An 8,956-nucleotide genomic window follows, 5' to 3' on the forward strand; every position below is an offset into this window, starting at 1 on the left:
ATCCTCTGGCTCCACTGAAATCCAAAGAGCACAATGTAATACATCAGACTATATCAAACTTTATATAAATGAAAAACACTAAGATGCGTTGCATATCGAAGGAAATAGTTGAAGAAGATACAAAACCACCCATTAAGCTTCAGCCACAACAAAGACAAGCTCTGCAGCCAATCAAATCAGATACATTGATGCCAACGAGAAAACCACATTATAAAAAAAAAGACATTCCACCAAGTAGCAGCAGGCAGAGAGATGTAAAGTAATATGTGGACACCACACACGACCATGCTGATGCATTTCATGAACAGTTTTCAGACCTTTCTTCAAGATTAATATAAAGAAAATCACTTGTTAGTAAAAGCGGGAAACATAAGAACAGACAAAAATGTAACCAGATACAATTTTCCAAGCAAAGAAACTAAAACCTGATACAAATAAGGGAAGGTAAAAGTACAATTAACGTTTCACATCCCAGTAAGGAAACCAATTTATCCAACTATTGGCAAAGAACAAGCTCCCTTTCCAAATCCCCTGGCTCTCCTGAAATCCATAGTACAACAACAGACATGCACTTAAATTAAATAAATGAAACCACAAGGCCGAAATATATATCGAAGATAATTGCGACACAAAACCACCCAATGAGCTTCTACCACAGCTAAGACAAGCTCGGCATACAAATCAAATCAGACACATTCCTCAACCAATAATTGAACACCACCTTGAATAAAAGAAAACCACAATATAAGAGAAAATGATGTCCCTCTAAGTAAAAGGCGGAGAGAGTAAACTGTAGACATGGAAACTGCATGCATCATTCTAGAATATGCGGACATGTCACAATACCATGCACATTCATTTTACCGCACTAGGCGGGGGTAACGTTAGTCAGGGGGTAACATAAGAAGAGACAAAAGACAGGTTGCAACCAATAAGTCTTTCCAAGCAAAAGAAGCTAGAATTTGATTTGAACTCCTAAAAGAAAAGCTAGAAGTACAGCAGTTGTCTCATATTCCAGTCAGGAAACCAACCCATCCACCTCTGAAAAAAAACAAGCTCCCTTTCCAAATCATCTGGCTCTCCTACAATCCAAAGCACAGCGTAATACATCAGGCATATATCCAAATTTATATTTATATAATTGAAATACACTAAGCTGCGTTGCATATCGAAGAAAATAGTTGCAGAAGATATATAAGATACAAAAACACCCATTGAGCGCTTTGCCACACAAGGACAAACTCTGCAGCCAATCAAATCAGACACATTAATGCCAACAAGAAAACCACATTATAAGAAAGAAGACATTCCACCAAAAGAAAGCAGCCACCAGTTTTGTTCTGTTTTACATTGCTTCCTAGATTACATAAAAATTAACTTCGCATAAAAATGAAAGTAGATACAGAACAACAGATGTATGCAAGCAAAAAAATATATACATCAGTAAGCAGAACAGACAAAATATAGAAGACAAGGTATACTAGCCAAATTTATAAATATATATTACAAAGATAAGTTCATAGGACTCGAAACTAATTAACTTAAATAAGTTCATAGGACTCGAAACCAAATTAACTTAAATAAGTTCATAGGACTCGAAGCTAAATTAACTTAAATTAAAGATAAGTTCCACCGAAACAGAAACTAACAGTATCAGTAGTTAAAGGTGCAGTAGAAACAAATCCTTTCTGAGTGATGAAGCTGATGATACTGATCTTAGTAGCCAGGAACGGGAACGAGGTCGGGAGCGGGAGCGAGGTCGGAAACGGAATTCGTGAAAATCTCAAAAAATGAAATTCGTGGAACGTATCGGGAGCGTAAATTAGGTTCACAGAAAAATTAGATATACTACTAATTTTCCTACACTATCGTTCATTTTCTTTTTTATTTTTGTGTCTTGAAGAATTTGGAAGCTAGATTGGTGCATAGAAAATATAGGGAAGATATTGGGCTTGGGCTCCAACTTAGCCCACGGTAAAAACAAGACATTTTTAATTAAAAATAACCCAAGCCAATTCTAGGGTTTTAATTCAAAACAACATTTTTTTCTTGTTCTTATTTTTCACGCAGCCGTCTTCTTCTTTCTTGCTTCTTCTGTACTTTTTTTCCCAGTCTTTTTTCTTTGCTCTCTTTCTTCCTGTTCTTCTACTATACTTTCTTTCCCCTTTCCTCTTCCCTTTCTTTTTCTCTGCGCTTTTTCCCCTTTCTTTTTTTTCCCTTGCACTGAAACGTTTCTCAACGAGTGGGAGCGCGTTTCTTCCATGTCAGGAGCGCGTTCCCATCACGAATTTCAGTGGGAAACGCAAAATCGCGATTTCGAATGAGATTCGTGAGGTGGTTGGACGTTCCTGGCTACTAAGATACTGATGTAGTTGTTGCTGCTGAAAGTGCTATCTGAAGATGCCACAGAAAGCAAACAGAACAAACAATAAAGATCAGGTATAGTCCCCGTAATAGTACTCCCCAGCCCCAGCAATTAGACGCTTCAACTCCTCTGGAAAATGATGAGGTTCAAATTCTCTCGAAAGTTCCATTTTGGCAAGAAAGTCTGCAGGCTTGTTTACACTTTTTTCAACATAGGAATCTATAGAAGTGCCTTCCAGATATAAATGCCTTCCTGATAACACAATCTTCTTTAAGAATCCCAAGATGTGATTAAAATGTTTATCCTTCTTCACCTTATACTCCAAATAACCCTCACAAAACACTTTAAAATATTCTTCCTTCTGCGCATCATGTAAAACACACTTCCCTTCACAGTAGCTCCGGAAGCAACTATTTATGATATAATTCACAGAATGAGAATTGGAAGCAATAAATAGCTTGGTTATATTGGGATACCTACTAATAATTTCTAACCCATTCTTGATGCCTTTAATTGTATGGTACAATGCAGATACCCCTTCTAAAGCATATCCAGCTTTCGCAAGAACTGATCCTCCACCCACACGCTTGAGCAGTACCCCATATCCCCCTTTGCAATGCTGCCCTTGTTGCGTCCTTGCCCTTCCTATAAAAACCATCAGCATACATGATATATTTGGCTAATTTCGACCTTTTTAAGTTTAGGTTTTGGTAGAAGCATTCTGGTAATCTTTGAGTAACAGACTTGATTTTTTATACGATGCATCCGAATCAGAAAAATCATCCACACCAACCGAAATAACTTTGGGATGCTCTGATGCCCTATCATAATCTTCAAAATAAGGCTTAGTAAGTTCATCTTCACGTTTATCTTCATGTCCATAATATTCATGCACGTTACCATCTCCAGAACCAACAAGAACAGATACAGCAGCATGAGCTATAGCAGAAAACCACATTTCGTTTGAGACTACAGAATTAGGAGGTGTATGATGCATGTGGTCAACATTATGCATCCCTCCTGTCACTAGAGAGTATGAAAAGGCGAAATCAGTAATTCTAAGAAATATATATAAAGGATTAATACTGACAAGAACTCTAATTTAAAAAATAAAATAAAATCTATATTATAAGAAAGCGTTGCCTCTGTCTCGGGATAGATCGTCCGTCCAAAAAGGATGGGACAAATCCGTACGTCCATTGACGCTGATCGAGTATTTCCATATAATTTGCTAACTAACTTAGAGATTTCTCCTAACTCCCGCTATCCTATAAACGGATTCCTAACCTAAAAGGATCCTAAATTAACTAACCGCTAATTGAGTAAAACACTAGATTCCTAACAAAATATAATTCTTTTTAGTTTTAACGACTCACTTCTCGGGAAAAAGAATTCGATCCGCAAATACGTCATGTGATCTTTGTTTGATTTTCTTCTTCTCGACGTCTTAGAAGTTTTTTATTTTTGTGATGGCAATAACGTCTTAGATATTAAACGAAGGACGGATACTAGAAAACAATTTTACCGCTGTTTGTTTCATCCCGATTCCCGTGTATGTATACTTTGGCGAATCAATTACGTTTTATCCGATATATCAACTGAACACCTCTAAAATATAACTGACTAGCATTAGAACACAGGTAAAATCTCTGATATATGAGGTATGCATAAGGCATTCAATTATGTTAATTTTTTAATTAAATCAATCGTCCTTCCTCTCTATTGAGCAATCTTTACTGCCATGAGATAAGCATCATGGAATATAATACAATGCTGTGCTAGAACATGTAGAGGAGAAATATGGGTCTCGAAACATGCTCATCAATGGGATTAAAAACTGTCTTCTTGAAGTTTTGATGCAGCAACCATTGTAAAGTGTTCAAGACATGATCTACATAGCTTTCGTGTATCCTGTCTTGAACCAAAAAGCTAAACCTTTTCCTTAAATATTTGTAAGCATATTTAGAAAAGGAGACTACTGTTTATGAAATCCCATTAATTCTTTTCCATAAATTTTTTTGACTACTGTTTATACAGGCACTTGATAATACAGGCACCGCTCTTGGTAATATTTATTTATGTCTCTTTCTTGAGAAATTATGACCGCTACGGTGGCAATATTTTTTATTGCCACGAACATGCTTCCTGGTTGGAACAGGAAACATGTTGAGAAGTCTCAACACTCTACCACAGAACAATAAGAATTCAGTTATCTTATGGTTATGGTGATTCAGTGAAGTATAAAAAACAAAAAGATATTGGCTGCAATTGTGTGCTGTGTATATATAGTGAGAGATAGGAATTGGTTATGAAAATGGAAGATAGAAAAGAATTTGAATCTCCAACATTATGACTTATTATGTGCGTCATGCCTGTTACGGGACTCCCGACTCCATATGGATTTCATTCTTCGCAAGAGCAGTGGGGGATCGTCATAGTCTCATAGTTTATGAATTCACACAGACAAATTGGAAAAAGGCGTCAAGGAAAAAGATAAAGGAAGATGAATAGTCTTCTCCGTCTGTTAATTTAAATTACATTTATTTCGACTCTGGCAAACTTTTGATGCCTCCTACATTTATTTCAATCAGTGTATAAAAAGATCATGTTTTTGGTTTTCTGAATATATGTTCCTGGTTTCATGTGGTGATGGGTCTGGGTGGTAGTGTTTACTACCGAATACTGAGTTTATAAGAAGAGATTAAAAATTAAGATTTTAGAGGAAAATTAAAAAGGATTAGGAAATGAAGTTACGTTTAAAAATCCGTAATTTAAGTTACGGCCTCAGTTAACCTTAAAAGCCGAAGGAAACATACTTCCACATTGGGGTGCAGCTAACTCTAAATGACAATTACAAAAAGGTTGAGCCCCGGCATACCTAGTATATAATAAGAAAAAATATATTCACCTTCATCAGGGAGATAGGGTTGTTCTCCTGAAGGAGTGAATGGTTCACCACTATCAACAGGAGGGTTATGGACCAGTTGACCACAATCAAAAGAAGGGACGGAATGGACATATGAAGCGTTAAAACTGGCTCGCTCTGTCATTAACCAGTAAAAACAAGGCAATCAACCAAACAGTCAGAAACATAAAATAAAATGTCAACAATTCAAACAAAAAAAATAGAAGAAAATCTCTATTCACCTTGATAAAGTTGATGTATATAACTGGAAGGGTTATTGTAAGGGTTATTGGATTGTTGACCACAATCAGGGATAAAACAAGGCCCGTAAAGTTTGCCCCACTCTATCATTAACCAGTAAAAATAAGGCAATCAATCAGACATCAGAAACAAAAAATAAATGGTCAACAGTTCAAATGAAAAGAAGTTAGAAGAAAATCTGTATTCACCTTCAGGATAATAACCAGGAGGGTTAGGGGCTCGATAATCTTCAGCATAAGGCTGGTGGAACTCTGTCATTAACCAGGAAGAAGAGGCAATCAATCAGACAAATATACATGGTCAAAAGGCAACCAAATCAAACACTCATAAACAAAAATAAAGGGTCAATAGTTCAAAAGAAAAGAAATCCATTAAACCTGGAAAATGATTATTAAATAGAGAAGAAACGCTACTACGACGTGGATCCGGCCCTGTCATTAACCAGTAAGAATATGTAATTTCAAACATTAAGACTACAAAACAAAGGGTTTTTAAAAAAACTATTTTTTTTAAATAACAATAAATAAAAAACACATATACATCAGGCTATGCCATTCACCTTCAGCTTCATGATCAGAAGAATTCGCGGAAGATCTACGACGACGATCCATCTCTGTCAGTAAGAAAAAGCACAATAAAAACTTTTTTGAATAGACATAGAAACCACGTACACTATTCTGAATACTTGCAGGTAAGGCGAATGCTCTAAAAATTTGGAATCCTAATTTCTTAGACGACGGAAAGAAACTCTCGTGTTAAGATGCAGCTGTAAATGTTCTTTTCCAAATCTGCCCTTCTTGGGGTTTGCATGCAGTTGTAATTTTTTTTCTCCAAATTTTCCCTCTAATAATTCTAAAAATAATTTTTGAGTACATAAAATATTAATAATTTCCAAAACGATACTTATCGTGCCTATTTTGTTCCTCATTTTAAACTCCTTAAATTCAATCATTTTGAAGTAAAACCCCAAATCCCTTACCCACATATTTTCAAAAATGGTTCCTAATATGATTAGCACTAATTTAATAAAAATAGTTAGATTAGTTGATTGATTTATATGATTGGATATGGAAATAATTGTGAGAGAGAAAAAGAGTGAAGTAGTACAAGAAGCTTTGGGGGTTAAGGTATAAACCACCCTACTATATATGCTCAACATTAAGAAACCCTACAAAGTGGATCCTTCATTGTCAACTTCATACTTTCAGAAAATGCTATTACTAGGCCCAAAATTTCAATTTTTCTTCAGATTTGGCCATAATTAATTATTATGGATATTGATAATGACAGCATTACCCTTTGGTATATAGAAAAGGGGAATATATAAGATCTCTTTCTCTCTTCTTCGTTCTCTTTCTCTCTCAGGAGCTTTTCATTTCTGATTTTTTTTCTCTCTCTCTCTCTCCAGTTCTTTTAGAAACACATTTTAATTAGGGTTCTAAATTGATTTTGAGCAGAGACAATCGATTGAAAGATGTAATCAATTAATTTCGTGTATTCCAGTTTGATTAAATTTAGGTTTGAATCGATTAATTTTGACGTTTCATCAAGTTTTCATTGCATGATTTCGTTGTTGTTGTTGTAACCTCCTTGTCTTGGGTTGTTCTCTGAAATTGGAAAGATCCAAGAGTTTGAACAAGTATTATAATCGATGAAGACGATAGATATCATAAATCCACCACCAAGAGAAGGAGGAGCATCAGTTGCAGTTGAAAACATAAATCTGAGAAACAGATTTCAATAACTGATCTGGAGCTTCAACATGAATTCATCAACAAGCTAAGTATACAGGTCAGTATCCTCCTCTCTTTGTGATGGTACTTCGATTGAGAATTTTTAGTTGATTCAAGTTAGATTTTTTTTTCAAAAAAATATATTAGAGTTTTAGAAACCTAAATCGTTAGATGCTTCTCAGTTAACTCATTTGAATCGAAATCAGATCTTAGATTTACAATTATCTGCTTACTTTGGTTGTTTTAGTGTAACCTTTTTGAAAAAATTTGAACAAGATTTTCGGATGTGTTTTTCATTAAAATCGTTGTATGTCTCTATATCTAGTTTCGATCTATCTGCTGTTGTTGATGAGAAGGTTTTTGATTATTCATCTACTGGTGATATGCTTAGATAGGTGGTAATTCAGTTTGAATATGTTTGGAGTGGATGTTTACAGGAAAGTTAGGGTTCGATTTGGGTCTTTATTGATTTTGAAATCAAGACAAGAAGATGGTGTCGTTACTGATGTTACTAGAGTTGTAATGGGTTTGGATATGCATTGAAGAACAAAGCAGAGATTGATGGAATGACACTAGGGTTTTGATCTTGGATTTGGTGTTGAGGAGAAGCCATGAAGAATTGTTACAGTTGGTGGCTGCTGAGAAGAAAAGATTGAGATGTTTGTGGTTGACTATGCTGAATTTCAGGAAGTGAAACTGATTGTGGTTGCAATTGAAGATGCAAAATGGACTTGGTGGTGAGCTTAGATTTATGCGTAGGTTTCAGTTACAAAGTTCAGGTGCAAGCAAGATGAGCTGCAGTGATGATTGAATTGAATTTCAGATTGCAGGAATGATGAGGTTGAGTTTAAGTGACTGAATGCTTTAAGCAGAGCCAAGAAACCATGTCTGGTACTGGCGGTGCAGAAGCTTGAACTGAGAAGATGGCATGTATAACTTGAGATTCGATATCAACGAATCATTACACGCTAAGGTTAATGATGTTTATTTCTATTTCATTGATTCATTTTTTTTCTCCATGTTATAGATCTGATTTTTGGTATTGATTTTGATTTCAATTTTGTAATTTCTTAGGGAAATAATCAAGTCAAGCTTGAAGTTTGCTTCATCAATCAGTTATGAGGAAGAATTTGAGAAGTTTGGTTAAAACTGTTAAAAGTCAGGTTTATCAGGCTTAACCCCAATTTTTTTAGTTATCAGATTTTTTTAGTCAGGTATATCAGGCTTAAAAGTCAGTTATCAGTAACTCTAATTTGTTTTAAACAATGAATGTATTAGTATTAAAGAGCATGTTGGCGCATTCTTAGTTGAATTTGACCTGTACAACGGTTTAAATATATTAAGCAGTGATGAGCAGCCAACATGTAGGAAGTGGGATTTTCAATGAAATACTCTTATGCTTGGCTTCTGAGCTTTAACTGTTTTAAATTTCCGTTAGAGGCTCTGTTGTAGTTGTTTCATTTCGATATGTATTTTATTGTTTGTTAAAAGCAGCTAACATGTAAGAAGATCCCATGCAGGAAGTGATTATTCTATGAAATACTATACATGCCAAGTATACAAGCCATAATACTGATGTGTAACTGCGACTTACATATACCATATGCATGTGTAACTGCCTATTACACATGCCTATGACATATGTAATTGCGACTTACACATGATATATGAATGTGTAATTGCTGATTACAT

The 8,956-nt window shown here is 35.2% G+C and overlaps 1 pseudogene; it reads left to right on the forward strand.

The window, feature by feature from the left end:
- Positions 1-8,604: 8,604 nt before the first annotated feature.
- Positions 8,605-8,680, forward strand: LOC113284897 (annotated as a pseudogene).
- Positions 8,681-8,956: the final 276 nt, after the last annotated feature.

The sequence above is a fragment of the Papaver somniferum genome, chromosome 5, assembly GCF_003573695.1.
Source record: "Papaver somniferum cultivar HN1 chromosome 5, ASM357369v1, whole genome shotgun sequence".
In the NCBI taxonomy this organism is placed as follows: domain Eukaryota; kingdom Viridiplantae; phylum Streptophyta; class Magnoliopsida; order Ranunculales; family Papaveraceae; genus Papaver; species Papaver somniferum.